The sequence below is a fragment of the Varroa destructor genome, unplaced genomic scaffold (assembly GCF_002443255.2).
Source record: "Varroa destructor unplaced genomic scaffold, Vdes_3.0 BEIS01000004.1, whole genome shotgun sequence".
NCBI classification, from domain to species: domain Eukaryota; kingdom Metazoa; phylum Arthropoda; class Arachnida; order Mesostigmata; family Varroidae; genus Varroa; species Varroa destructor.
In genome coordinates, this window is record NW_019211457.1 from 17631895 (window position 1) to 17647632 (window position 15738).

Below are 15738 nucleotides of genomic sequence, written 5' to 3' on the forward strand. Positions count from 1 at the left end.
CTCTGAAGTGTGGCCCGTTTCTGTGATCTACTATAGGGTTTTTGTTGTACAATAACATGTGATCGGATTTCGAGTAAAAGGTTGTGCTAATTTTATTCATAAGGGTAATAGATTTGGCGTACGATTCGTATGGTCACTCACTCTTTCCATAAAGTACACATTTGTCCATTCATAATGTAGCCTAACTGGATAAATTGTATATTTTCTTCTTTTACAATTGAAACCTCTCGATTTCAACAGCCCTTACCAAAGTAACTGCGAATTTTTACATCCGCTACCGTTCTAGTTACGCATTTTTTGAGATAGCTGACAGCCACTTCCAGCACAGACTGGAAAGTTTTTTAACTTGAACCGTCTTATGCGCCGTTAAGTTCAACACATAAATGCACTATCGTTATACCGTCACTTAGTCCACTGGGGAACAATCAGAATGATGAGCGTGCCCGATAAAATGAATGCAGGCGCGTTATATTCAGCGGCAGCCCAAAATCTAGGCCGTTCGGTAACGATGTTGCCACTTAAGCTACGACATTACGTTACGTAACACTTCACTATAGTCAGGGAGTCTGCATAATGCACAGACCTGTGCTATGTTTAACGAGAGCAATTTTACGCTAAGACAAACGTAGCTTCTCGACGGCCTGGCTCTTATCAATTAGTCGATCTTGACCGATTCCATCTATTCCCGTGTCCTACTTCTCCGAGGAAACGGCCTTACTAGGTGTGGTACTTCATAAACTGGCTCACTTAGGCTGAGCCAAGCAAGAGATGTTTTGCTCTATTTGCCTAAACTCGAATGCTCTTCCGCTGGTATAAATGTTTAAACAAGGTAAATAGCTAGGGCTAATGGCGCCTTTCAAGGTGACACGTGCTGCATAGCTCCATACAGAAGGCCAGGATGCAATTGAATAGGTCTGTTCGAGCTTGCTTATACACGCACTAACTCGAGTACGAATATAGGATGTTATCTATTAGCTGTTGATGTTATATATATGTATAAAATGAATCTAGCCCTTCTACCAGAAACGGTCCAAGGAATAGTCTCGAAGACCTGGCACACTCAACGCCTGCCTCGACAACATGTAAGGGCACTTTTATTGGTAATCGAATATTACTAGCAATTGACCTAAAAAATTTTCCTGTAAAAATGCAACCTGGTCCCAGTGGTCAATCTAAATTCGAAATAAACTTAAAAATGCAATTTGTTCCGTCCTTTTATTATGATATACCGATGCTCACTGTTCCGAAATACCTAAATGGATAAATACCAACCTTACGTACGTAACGGGTAGAAACACCAATCGAAAGATGTGCACTTTCTATAGCTGCACCTTTCTAGACAGTAGCATTATTGTTTGCAATATATATAGGTATAACAGTCAGGCTATATTGCAGGTCGACTTAGTCAAGGCAGACTCCCTGATAAGCAAGCAAGCAAGCACCAAGTTAAGGGCGGGCTAGGTACACAGAGACGTTAATTGAACGCTAAATAAAAACGTGAAACTATGCACGACCATTCTTCTTGCAATAGGATACCGAAGTTTCCTTTATTTGATGCTCAGCAACTTTTGAAAGATAGTACGCTGTAGTCTGATGCTGTCGGCCACGCGTTCTGTGTCCAACGTATACTTACCGCTTGGTCTTGTACGGAAGTTCACTTCGTTCATCCACTTCTGCTTCCATTGAAAATAGTTTGCGCTTTAAGCGGAAGATTGATCGCTTTTGAGAATGTCCAAGTTCTTCTCTTTAGAGTGGCGCTATCCGGTCGGCTGGCACACGAGGCGACGCCAGACGGTAGGATAGAGCAAACAACGATAGTAAAATGACTTGCAATGTTGAAACGTGCACCGAGACCCAGTGAGCTTCAAAAGAAAATATATAAACGAAGTAATCGTTTGATGATTTGATTCGAGTGATCTTATCGTCCGAATGCCTAACAGCGGAAAATGACAGGAATAATGAAAACGCGGAAAAAATGGGAAAATTTTTCTTTGATTGTTGGATTTGTCATCATCATTTTTGCGTCTTGCCGTTACCTGATTGGACGCCATGAGTGGAACAATATTCGAATACGCTATAGGTACTGTTGTGATACTTCGATAGACGATTGCTTTATTTAAAGAGTGATGTCACCGGATCAGTAGATATCTGTAGAAGTCTCTACTCTCTACAGCGTTCGACTCTAGGAATATTTCAGCATTATAATAATAGTAGATAATTTCGAAAGCTTACACTGGTCGATGGCTATGATGTACTCAATTACTAGTGTAGCTTGGTTACCATATTTATTATTGTTTTTTATATATATATATTTTATTAAGTTTTATAATAATATTACTATTCGGGATTTATGGTTGGTACTGCGATAGGGACTATCCATATCACCGAAATATAGCAAACCATGGCATTCTATTAATGAAGTGTACAGTTCTGATACAGAAAGAAGAACGTTCCCAATCTATGAGCATGCACGAGAAAATTAAACAGATTTAAAAATGCGCGCGTGAAAAAAAAACTATGCCGCGGCATATTGCTACATGAGGCTATAAAATATGTACATCAGAACTCTAATGTTTATTATTATTTTCATATTTCTGCAAATAGCTGAATCTTGTATCGGCGAATTAGATCTCCGATGGCAAAATGATTAGTTAGTGGAATGAAAGAAAATCGCGATTTGATGCGTGATTTCGATCTCTCCTATGAAGCTCAATTCAAGGACACAGATAATACTGCCCACGAGATTGCTTTGACCCGATTCCTGTTCCAGTTCCCTAAGCACCAGCAGCAGTGAAATAACTCCCGTTATTGCGTGGAAAGCCTTGCTATTGATTCTTTAGTTGGAATATTTAGATAAAATATCGGCGAGTGAGACCTTTTATAGTCTAGCTGAGGCATACGCTAGAGTCTAGCTATCGCAAAGCGAATTTCGAAGCCGATCTGACACAGAAGCAGTACCTACCGAGCATCAGACTCGGCCTCGTAGCCATCCCGCCTCGGGCTTCATGGGTCCTTCCGGCTCAGTTCCACGTCTCGTTTTCATTACTGACTATGGAAATATTTTTCCACCAGAACGATGCCCTTCAAAATACATCGCAAGGATCTCCTTGTACATGCTACCTATTCAGTACTATACGAGCGTCCCTGCTTCTTCGGTAATCTCCGAAACTATGACGCTAGTGTACCTGCTACTTGCCGCAGACTAGTGTAATCGTACCACTGGGGTACGCTTGCTAAGGGACGTTAAGATCGATGAAACTTTTTTCATAGCTATTTATAAATTAGAGAATTCTACTTAGGTGGAAGCGCATTAGCCAAACACGTGTTCCTTGTAGCTTTGTTCTAGTTACTAATAGTATTTGTGATACTTGTCGACGCTTATACATATTATGACTCTAAACAATTTCGCTTGAATTTCTTTTATGGATGAGGACTTTATAAAATTGGGACTAACAAATTGGGCGATTGCGTTCATCGCTTTCTCCTCAGTAAAAATTATTTTTTGGGCCCATACTTGCCCTCTAATCTCTATTACAATGCTTTTTTTTTTTTTTTTTTATTATTATTGTATCAGGTTGCGGCTCGCTTAGAAATAGTGGCAAAATTTTGTCTCCAAAATTTCTGCTGCAAATAAACGCCTTAAGCCTGCCCTTAACATAGTTGATATATCTCTTTTTTAGCCGCTTCATTTTTGCCTATTTTTTCCTTTAATTTCCTGTGCTGCTTACGTTACTGCCCTTTAACTGTCTTTTTTTTTCCTTTTCTTTTTAGTATTTTATATCACCGCGGGTGTTTGACTTTCACAGGAAAGTTGTGCACTCCAACGACTGTTTTCTATCTTGTGAAATTTCTACGCTTGCGAATTGATTGCTCAACAGTTCTGATTGCCCTATGGAGTAAATTTATCCAGCCATCGATATGATATTTGAGCAAAAAAAAGTTTGCCTTGGAAAAATGTCTGTAATCTCAAAATATATTTATTCGTTCTTATGACACAGGAATATAATAGGTATAAACGAATACAAACTATACACTGAAACGGGCCCAGAGCGGTTACAGTCGGGTTAACATTTAGCCTAAGTCTACGAGCGCGAGCTTATACCAGTTTACTTCATAGGAATTACATAATCATAACTCTAGACACGATGTAGATTAAAATATGTTTTTAGTTAGTCTAGTTTGTAGACAATGTCAACCCAGACATCTGAGCTAAACAGCGGAATCCTGTCTATAATCTACTGGAAAAACGTTTACTATTAAAAAAAGTTAACTGGATTTTCTAACTATTATCCATTGAGTCCATCCGTTTATCGAAACCGCAATATAATTATGCGTATACCCCCCTAAGCGCTACGCCATCAAGCTTGCACATCTATTTCTACAGGTATAGTCAGAAGTGTCGACGATGAACAGAAGAATCCAATAGCTAGGTAAATTTGCTTGTTTTTTTGTTCGTGATAAACGTGTTCGTATAGGCAGATATAATTGAATAAAATCGTCCTTTTTGTCATACCTTCGATATTTCTTGAAAGAAAACAAGTTAACTGAAAATAATGTCTGAAAACGATTTTGGGAGTAAATAGATTTCTAGTGATACTTTGTTGATCTGGCATTTAACGAAACGTAAAATTTTTCCCGTTGAGCGACTCACGGTTAGTGACCACCCAGCATACCGTGAATCTTTACTACATTACGCTCAAGTGGGATTATGGCTGGCTTATTAGTGGCTCAAGTGGTAAATGCTGATCTCATTGGTGTTTTCTTCTTACATTGTCGTTACTTAAAATAAGGCGGATGACGCACGTTTGGTACAACCCTGACTATCAACTTAAGCGGCGTATGTTTCAGGCCCTCTCGAACGCCTGTGGAATAAAAACTGTTTTGCCAGATAAGAAGCTCTTTTCTAGCAGTACACGTCAGGATTTTGTCAGATTCTTCTTACGGCCTTTTCAGACGTCGTTAAAGTAGGGCTACAAGGGAAGAAGAACGATCCAAAGCCCATAGACGACTTGTACGGTACCCTGTTCTATCCGGTTCATCGGTGCGTACCTCTGATTCTTGCCATCACTATATATCGCTTCCTTCGTCTACGAAAACAGGGCAGGTTTCCAGTTCTGTGCGCACAAATTTCCTTATCGCCATACCAAGCCTTTATTTCAAGGCTCTTGGGTGAGAATTTCAGACGCATGGAATATCGGCTTCCTTTTCTATATACTGAGAACCTGTAGAAATCTTCAGGCTTCGTCTAATCTGAATCCCTGACGAAGAGAATAGGTTGCATTAGTGCGTTTGTGAGAGCTAAAACGGATGCAATCTACATAATTGTTTCTCGTATAGTTTGTCACTTAAAAAAATAAAAATATACGCCTTGACAAGGTCAAAGAAGGCTACGGTAATACGCTGTTGGTCGCCGTAAAAAAAGAGCCATCTATGCTGGAAGGCGACACCTAGCACTGTCATCTACGTATAAGTACATTCCTAGATACATTTAATATAAGCTAACAACTCAACAAGCTGAGCATGAGACCCCCCCCCCCTGAGACCCCCCGCTTGTATATTGCTTTACGAACTGAAGGTACGAGTGAAACTTTCATGGTCTATGACCTATTTTGCAGTTGGATAAACACGTATAGGTAGCGTAGGCGATCGTGCGCAAATAGAGAAAAGTCCTAAAGAGTATACATTGAAATTTCAACAGTACGTTTCCAGCCAAGTGAAGGGTTCGAACTATAGTTTTTGTTTAGTATTCGTTTTTGACACGGCCTCACAGTTGTTCTTGGCGTTGATGACGATTTAGCCGACCGGGACGCCATCTTGCTTAATCTAAACACTAAAGTGATCTTCAATGCGTCAGTGATCCAAATAAAGAGTTAAATGTATCTACGTTACACAACCATCTTTGATACACTTGGACAGCATATTCGTATCAAGCGTACAAATTCTACTCTCAGATACTGTCCAGACTTAGCGTGCATAGTCAGCTAAAGTAATGTAAATAAATACGATGGTTTTCGAGTTAGTATTTCTATAATGACCACTTCCGCATTGTGCCGCACAGCTGCTTTCTCAATAGCATTCAGACAATCGAATAGACGCTCAAACATAACAAAAACGGCACGAACCTTGACCTAAGGATGCCTTCTGTACAGCTCCAGCTCTTCCTATGAAATCCCTCGGCCACTTTCTCTGCGTAGATATTGTTCGAGAGATGTCGCTGCTTGAACCTTGCTTCGTCAAAAGAGCGCATGCACCATCGAAGAATACCTAGAAAGTATGTACCGTTCATTTCAACGCTATTACGCTTCACGTAGCTTTTTTTTTTGGGCAATATAAACTTGAAAACAAGATATGTCCAAGCTGGGTTTATGTGTGAGGTTATGTACACGCCGAACTTTTCTGAAGGGTCTAGGTGAACTTACTGAGACTTGTTAGTTTAAATTTCTATAAAGTGTTTAAATATCAAAAATTCTAGCCGTCTTGAATATATTGGACAATAAAAAACGTTTGCGTATAGCAGTAAGTCCACGCGGAACTTGATGGAAATGTGAAGGTTATACGTCCGCTATTATGAAATTATGACTACCAGCGTTCCTGATGTAATGGAGACACGCTGTTCGGGCAACACATGTTTCGGCACGTCATTTTCCATTGAAGATAAAATATGCGAAAATCCGTTCTACTCATTTCCAAGTGCCACCAGTTAACCCATTCTAAACATTATAGAGCTAGATGAAGATTATTAATCAGTGTAACTAAGCGGCCAAATTATAACTTAATAACACGCGAACGTTACAGGGACATCTTAGCCACTTGAGAACTGAACGGGGAAATGCGACCGATATGAAAAGAATCACCTAACTCAGATAGCTCTAAACCCGTACTGCTAGCTGAGAAAAGAGACAAATGAATAGTTAAACATAAAAAAAAACCCAAGCAAAACCACTGTTCGTGACTGTAACTTGAATACTTGGCCGCACTGGTCAAAAGTGTGTTCTATTCAAGTGACAGATTGGAGCACCTACAACTTCAACTATTGTAAAAGCAATCAGTAAATCGTCAAGGACCATACGCTGCGCTGATTATTAAAGCATTTTTCAAAACTGCAAATTTACGAAGCGCAGCATGATTAAGGCAGTGATTAATTCAAGATCGATCTTCACATTTCCAGCCACGAAACCCGAACGCTAATTCAGTATGGCCACCTAGCTACACCCCAACGTAGTACAGCTCGGTGCGATTCGAGGGTCACTAATCAGCTAGGCAACGTAATCGGCCACGAAGCATTGTGTTCTGTATTGTTTTAAGCGGGAAGTCTTCATTTAGACACTGTTAATCAGTCCGACTGGTCGCTTGAGCACCGTGAAGTGGAACGCATCACGGATGACCTTGAATTCGAATCTTCAGCTTCAACCGCCACCGTACGTACTGCAAGTGGTTCCTAACTGAAACGGCATATCGCAACGATTCTAACTAGCTATTTTATAAAATTTTTGATAAAAAAATAGCGACATATCATTACGACCATTGTTTTTGCCATTTTTCAAGCCACAGTTTTACCTACCGCAATTAAAGACGTAGGCAACTAGCATTAGACATTTGTAGTTTTGTTTACCCCAGTAAACGTTAAGGTTTCACTATTCATAAAGGATCGTTCATTTTATAGACAGGAGTTTGAAGGCTTATGGCAATCCATGATATTTATCGAGTTCCAAATCGCATTATAGTTACTTAGTACGGAAATATATTTATGTAACTATGCGTTTATTGCCTACGTGCGATTGTCTGGAGGGCATCTATCTTTGCTCACCGAGGATGTCAATACATTTATGGAGGAGTCCATACGCAGAGACGATCATGCTGTAGGGCGATTTTCACACATGCAATTACCCGTAATTAAATACAGAAAAGTCCGGTAATTGAGCCTCGTAGGTCTGTCAGACGAGAGGTAATCATCGTCTGCTGACTCCTCTGCAACAAATGCCTAGAGGTGGCTCAGATCTGCCAGGTCACAGGAACCACTGTCTTTGTAATGGGTCAATGATAAAAATAACAGGAACTGTTTAGTCGAGTTAATAACCGCTTAAGATCGTGCCACTGCACAGTCAAAGTTGCTGATTTATCACTGTACAATATTTTATAATATTGAAATTATACCTAATTAACGAGCCACACTACTTTGAACATACTGCATTTTTGGTGTATGTAATTGTGTTAAAGGTTGGAAACGTTGTCCTCTCTTAGGTGCTGCGCAACAGCAGCCTGACTTTTCGGGATAAGAGCTATCAGGTTGCATAGGTTGCTTCCTATGCCTTAAAAATACCAAATTCCATATCTGTAGAGTAGGTCTTTTTTAAATCCAAAGCGGCCAAGGAACAGTGAGGAGTTACGATGTGTCAGTTCACATATTTCTCTTCGTAATGCTGCCCCGCACCTACCGATTCAACAAATCTGATATAGGGGTAGAGATATCCGGTATAACTAAATAGCCTTCTTGCTGATATGAAGATGTAAGTCTGTGTGAAAGTCTTGCTTGAGTCAAATTGGATCCAAAGGACCAACTGGTGTATATCAATCCCTGCAACAAGAAAAAAGCCCCAATATGTGAGATTAGCTCCAACTTCGAAATGTTCAACAGTTAACTGGCTGTCGTTTTGCCGCTGACTTGAGAGGGACACTTGTGCCGCAAAAAAAGCTTCGTATTTCAATGAAGCTGATAAGAGTCGACGTAACTATGTCAGTCGAAAAGTTACGGCAATATTTACAAAGAAAACTTATAAACCTAATTCTTCCATTAGAATATAAAATAGGGTTTATAGGACACGATAGCAGCGGTAAATGTACCGACTCTCAAGGTCTATTGCTTAGGTACTTTCACATCTAGCACTCCAGCATAAATTTAACTAAGTAATGGGCGTACTCGTAATTTAAGTTTAATTCAGTGATCTTAATGTTTGATTAAAAGCGTAAATCAAAATGCACGACTTTCATTAAAAACTTAGGCTGATTTCGATATATGTAGATCTAGTTTTTATATCAAAAGCATTCATGGATGGCTCCCCGTTTTCGAAGTAATGATAAAAAAACTAGATGGTCAATAATTTTAATTTTTGCCAGACACTGGTGCAATAAGTTTTCCTTATTCTGGCATCATCAGCTACTTACCAGTGAAGCCCAAACCCATATCCAGGTCTCTGTTTGTCAGTTTCCCAGGCCAAATGAAATAGACGAGACAGACCGAGTATGCTATCATCGAGTGCATTAGTCATAAATGGATGATATCCATTATATTCATATGATTTTTTGATGCAGTGCTCATAAATCAGCAGTAGCGCGGCTGGTACTCAAACAAGCTATGCGAATCGAGAACGTTATGTAATATATATCACTCAAGTGTAACTTAATAGTGCAATGGCGTACTCAAAGCTAAAATGAGACCCAATATTACAGTGGCGGTTTGAAAGTGTACCTACGAACTACTCCTATTCGATGATAATACGACTAAAGATACGGGACACAAACTCACATCACAAACCTCTCTAATTAGCTGACAAGCCATTTTAGACCAAAAAAAAAAAAAAAACGGGAGCTTTGTACGATGGAGGTAGTTATAGGCTTCTAGACGAAATAGGCGCCTCGGTAGGATACATTTCATTAGCGTTGGTCGAAGCCAGTCGGCTGCGAACGAGCAAGACCACACACAAACACACCTTTTGCTTGCGCACAAGCGTATAGACTTGCTATTTTGCTATTAGTAGTGTTGAATGCCGGAGAGAAAGTGCGGGAAGCTAGGGCTAATTGATTCTAAATATCCCTTAGACTTGAGAAAAACAGAATTTTGCTAAAACTTTGCCCCAACCTCCAGCTTACCCGTTTCCCCCTCTTCGTCGTCGGCGTTAACATCGAACAGTGAAGTCGACTCTGACGAAGAAAACACTTCTATTTTCTTAATGATTTCTATTGGGAGTGGTTACCGGTCACGATGATGGATTCTTTTTTAATTATGAGTAGAGAAGTTTTCATTTCGTCAAAGTGGTTGAGAGCGGGCCAGAAAACAGACCATTAGAGCGCAAGGAATCATGGAAAGCCCCGTTTCCGTGGGAAACAATCACAGAGGTCATTGTGTCGGGTAGCAGCTTGAACAATTGTTTTGAAGTGCGCAGTGTTTACGTCACCACTTCCTAGTTTCAGGGGCCTTCGTATCAGGGGCCCATTATTGTTTAACTCGTATTAACTTTGCTCGCTGCTACAATTATTCGAATGGCAACGGTAGAAAAAAAAAGCTAGTATTCCGCTGCCCTTTAACTTAGTTAAGCAAGTGGATCTTTCTTCTGCCAGTGGCCTATCACAAAGAGTTGACTTCTTTCCCATGGGATCTATATTGACTTTAGGGATAGTTTATATATCGAAGCAGGGACCCGTCAGTTGAGAACATCGAGTTCTTAGCAGAAGAGCTGGCCATATTGTACAGCTATCGATATATATATATATATCAATGGATGCAGGAGCGGAACATACAGACTGGGCATTTTTTTTGTTTTATTTTTTGTTTGTGTGCTCGAAATGTCATTTCCATCGGCTGTGGTTGTTTAATATAACCATTATTTCCTACGACTAAAGCTTTAATTCACGTCCTGAAGTCGTCATTAACGTTCTTCTAAATGTTTTTTTTGCAATTTGGCAAATGCCATTTCGTAACGTTATCATGTCAAAACTTATTAGATTCTTGTTCAATGCTTTATACATAGTGATGTGACTGGCCTACTACTTGGCTTGAGTTTACATAATGAACCAGTACTCCAGATAGGACACTGGATTGCTCAGTCGGCGTAAGTCTATGGAAAAAAGAAATGCAAAATTGTTTCTGGAATAGAGACTGCCTACGCAGGTACAATCCTAGGTTGTCAGTCTCTAGTTGTAAAGGTTCTGAACACCCCGCCAGCACACAGCCATTGTTAGGATGCTTCAATGTCTGTGTGTGTCTGTGGGCGTGTGATCTTCATGGTCCGGTACGATCAGTCTGGGCTGTTTTTAGACAAGGATCTCATAATTGTGATGACTTCCTCGTATATACCTTACGATCCTGCTCTTCCATTGTCGTCGTTATTTGTCTAGCCCGACAATGAGTTGATTAATTTTTGGTGATTACTAGCGCCCAGATGGTTGCTCCCTTTCTGTCTTGTTCACTAATGTCGACGCCAGAGATTTCTGTATTTTAGAGGGACTCGTATGTGGGGCTCTTCGTCCTCCATTTTCGTAGATCCCACAAATCGAGCAATATCAATTCTCAATACATGGCAATTCGGACGGACAAAGCTAGACTATCTGGTGGTCATATTGTTCATTCGAAGACCTGTTTCTATTTTCGAGCAGCCAACCTGGTATTAGTCGGTTGGTGTAAGCCGGGGTAGGTCGACGAAACGGTGCATCCACCATTTCGTCGGGCATTTCAGCTGTCCACGATTGTATAGCGGTTTATGAAGTATGCCTGGTAGCTTCTTTAATAATGCGCTGATCTTTTTCACCAGACACCAGAAAAAAGATATGAGAATTGATCGGAAATCTTCCTTTTAACAAAAATAGCCATATTTACTGGATCATGAGCAAGCCAGCAATCAAATAAATATATTCCTGTGAGATAAAACTGTTACTTGATTTTCTAGAGCACTGACGAGCAAACGATATAAAACCTTTTGAATTTGTTTGTGCCGGAAAGCGTCTGCCTGCATATCTTCTATAACAATCCGTCACGTACATCAAATATTTTCACTATAAACCTGATCGACATAGATGAATCGTCAGAAGTATGCCTTTAGACGGCATTGATTAACTGTCGAATCCGCACTGTTTTTCTCTGTAATGTATTTTCCATTGCTCTGTGATGGCGCGTGCTTCGGTTCCATCCGCAAGCGCGTACTCAGTTGCGACAAACTCTGAATTCTCGGTAAGCAGAGAAATGTACTATCTCGATAAGGTTTCATTCAATATTGGACAATAGCTGACCCTCGCTCAAGTCACGTAATGCTCCCACCATGATGAGTTTGTAGTTTCTTCTAAAAAGATTGAATTTCTCTTAGTATTACGAATAAAGGATAAGCGTAAACCGGACATGACAAACAGCTGACCAAGGCTTGGCCCAGCTTAGATGCAGCTTTTTGTGTTATATTTGTGATCGCGCAGCGGGCAACGTGTCTGTCTATTAGACCTTAAGACACATGATGATCAAAGTTTGGATCCTGGCATACAAACACACTGTTTCGTGCTGAGAGGCAACCGTCTAGAGTTATACCTAATGACTCAAATACCGGACGTAAAATACGAAAAACGTTTTTGTATAAAGGCATATGCTGTTTTAACGTATACTTAGAGTTGCACGATAGAACTCAATCTGAGTTAGCGCATTATCAGTACACAAGATAGAAAGTAATACATGTTCATTAACGTAGATGCCTAAAATTCAGTTATTGAAAATGCCAGCAATTGAAGCACGCAGCTTTCAAACAGCATTGGCGCCAAAGTTCCCCAGTCCTAGAACTGATAATACTACTGAACCTTAATAAAGCACTCGGCGACCGAAATCCCAGTTCAAGTTACATAAAATCGGAAGCTGACCCTCTCTCCTTCTGTGCGTAACTCTGATAGCAGTATCTATAGGCGTAACTGCAGGCGCATAATTTCGAATGATGCTTTCTCGAAAACATCTAAACCGAATTCAATAGAAGAAAGTCGTAATACGTAATCGATATAACTCTTAATATTGAAATATAACGAGAATATTGAACAATTAAGTCATTCAACCAAGAGGCGCTATACAAAGCAAACGCTGAGATCGGCTGAACAAAGGCTTGTGTAAGGTGATTTCCTTAATGTTTTTCTGGAGTAGCAAACCCGCTCAATACGGATCTACACAGAAAAAAAAGCCCACCGTAGACTCTTGTAGAAGACTCCTAGATCGATCTAAACTCAGGACAAGCTATAGTAGGCATCTAAATAAACAGTTCAATTTTTTCCTACTTCAGCTATTTGCTTAGGCCAATCGTTTTATATGTGGTACATCTTTCCGGAATAATAGCCATTTTTAGCTGTCGTAGACATCATGCATTCGTAGTGCTGGTATGATTAAGTTAGAATTTGTGAAGTTAGTTATGTAAAGTGGTTAACGGTGCTGAAAACTTTTAGATGTGCACACGTTGTGTATAGAGGGGCTTCCCGTTAAGGCACAGTTGCGGAACAAGCCAATACCTTGCGGGACACATGAAATAAAAAAAAAAAGCATTACATTTGAATGCGACATTATTATTTCATTTGTAAATTGTGAACTAAACAGGTACCTGTTATGGCCGACCCGTAACCTAGGCTAGGTTACGTATATTGGCCTTGAACATTCTCTAAACGTTATTTCGGGAGGCCTGAAATGCGCGTGTCCGGTGTGGTATACAACCTTTTTCTAGCACAATTTGTAAATTTAAATAAACCTGACACGTTTCCTAGTTCACTTAGCCGTGACTAGCAAATTCGGCCTGGTCGACGCTGGTGATCTAATTGTCTACAGAACTAGCTAGGGTCGTAACCACCGGATGATACTAATGAATGCTATAAAATAACAAGAAAAAAAATTGGCTGTCCAAGAGGTCTACGTATCGAGGGCTATCGTTCGTCATTCATTGTCCAATGAAGGTATTTAGACCTTTCCTCGATTCTCCTGAAAGGAAATCCATCTGATCCGCTGCAGCACGGAACCTTAAAAGCAGCTTTAGTGTTACAGCTTTAACGTAACCTAAATTAACGCACCTGTTACATTAGAAGTTTGAACTAGTCCGCTAACCTAAGAAAAATATCATGTAGATTTTTCTGAAGATTTGTTCCTTTGCCAATTTTCACCTGGATCAAATTTATAATTTTTTTTTTTAAGGAAAAATAGGTAATAGTTTTATACATGCTTCTTGTAGTTTGAAAATTTCAATTTCTCTCTTTACTAGTGGTCTAACTACTACTTTTTCAAATCCCGGCTTTTCTAGCTCAAACTTCACGAAGAGATTGTAATATAGAAACGTTATTTACGATAAGAGAATTAATTGTTTTATCAGCTATTTATTGTGAAAGAGGACGTACAAACGGTAAGTTATACAAATTTAGACAGACTTTGGTAGGCTGCTTGTAATACATGCTCGCTCGGTAGTATTGCTATAAAAGGAAAGCCAGTCTTTTTTTTTCCTAGAATCAGATAGCATGCTAGTCGTATAGAATAACGGTGTGTTGTTTTCGAAAATGGGGCAAATATCATCTATTATATATCCAAGGTATCCATCAGGAACAAATGCCCATCAAGGTTAAGACATATTTTTTCCTTTGCCTGAAACAGCAGCTTCATGTATTGCCAGTTTCGATGCAATTTCGAAAGTTTCGGAGATTCCGGAAGTTTTTCGGGAGAACCGAAAAACCCTTCCTGTTTCACCCCCTTAGATTCAGAGAGCCTAAAAATTCGTCAAAATCATTCAAACATCTGAATATTCTATATAAAAACGAACGACTATTTTAAATAGTAGAATGTTCATTGTCAATGAGATCGCCCGGATAATATTCCAACGGTTAGTACTTTTGAGCTGTCCTGCGCCTTTTTGTATTTACTGGCCATTTTGAGCTCTTATATTTCCAACGCTTTTTGCTTGCTACCAATATAAAATTTAATTTCGTTGTAATTTTTTGATTGATTGCAGCATGTTCGAAAGACATCTTCCAGTATCCCTTGATGGAGGGTTACTATAAAAAGAGGTATTTTTGAATTGAAAATGATTAAGTTTCGAATTGTCCTGTGTGATTATAGCGAGTTAACATCATCATAATATATATATATATATATATATATATATATAAAAAAAGTATATCCAGCAAAAATTCATGGAAACATTTATTTTTGTCCAAACAGAGAATTAGAAGTAATTTAGAAGAAAAGCCGGTATTCAGATCTTCTGTCCTATAGATCCTACCGCATTATTCAACCCAGACTAAATAAGATTTGATCAAAAAGAAATCGGAAAATGCCACGTTTTCATCTGTTTGAATTATCGTGCACAGAATCACAGATTGCATTTTTTAAAAAAGAAGCAACAATTATGTATATATAACAAAAAGTCGTTCAGGTTCTTTCACTAATCAATAAGCTACAACGGGCCGCAGCTTTTGCTCTTTATTCGTTCGATAACAGCTCTTACGGAGAGGACACCTTTCAAAGCCACTTTCATATGCCATGTTGAATGTTAGCTTTGACCATAGGTATTCTTGTGCACGCTTTCTTTCAGTAAGCCAAAAATTGAACTGTCTGTGTCCTAAATTCTTTTAGTCATTATAGATATAATTGAATTGAGTGGCAAAAGATGCTGTATAGGCTTCCTTAATAGGAAATTAAGATGATGTATTATGACTTCAGGTCGGGGCCAAGGCAAATCCTTCTTTTGAAATTGGCCACTCCTTTCTATTGCGAAGGCAGACGGTAAAGGCAACTTAGAAAATGGCTAAAGAAGTCAGTCTTTTTGCAAAGTTCTCAGGTATCGTTAGTACAGCTGTTACCGCAGTTACGCAACCGCTAAGTACCTCTACATACTTGCTTTTCCCCTGACTGTGCCTCTATGTGGACTAGCAAATAGTACGCAGTTGTCATAGCGGTGTCTGATACGTCGCATAAAACGTTTACATAAAACTATTCTCTCATAGAACAAAAGGTAAAAAGAGTGAAGTAGTGGA

General features: G+C 39.4%; 1 protein-coding gene across 4 annotated transcripts in view; it reads left to right on the plus strand.

The window, feature by feature from the left end:
- LOC111249799 (carbohydrate sulfotransferase 1-like) overlaps nucleotides 1-15738 on the plus strand; it is a 101359-nt gene that overhangs the window by 77289 nt on the left and 8332 nt on the right. The gene's annotated exons all lie outside the window — the stretch shown is intronic.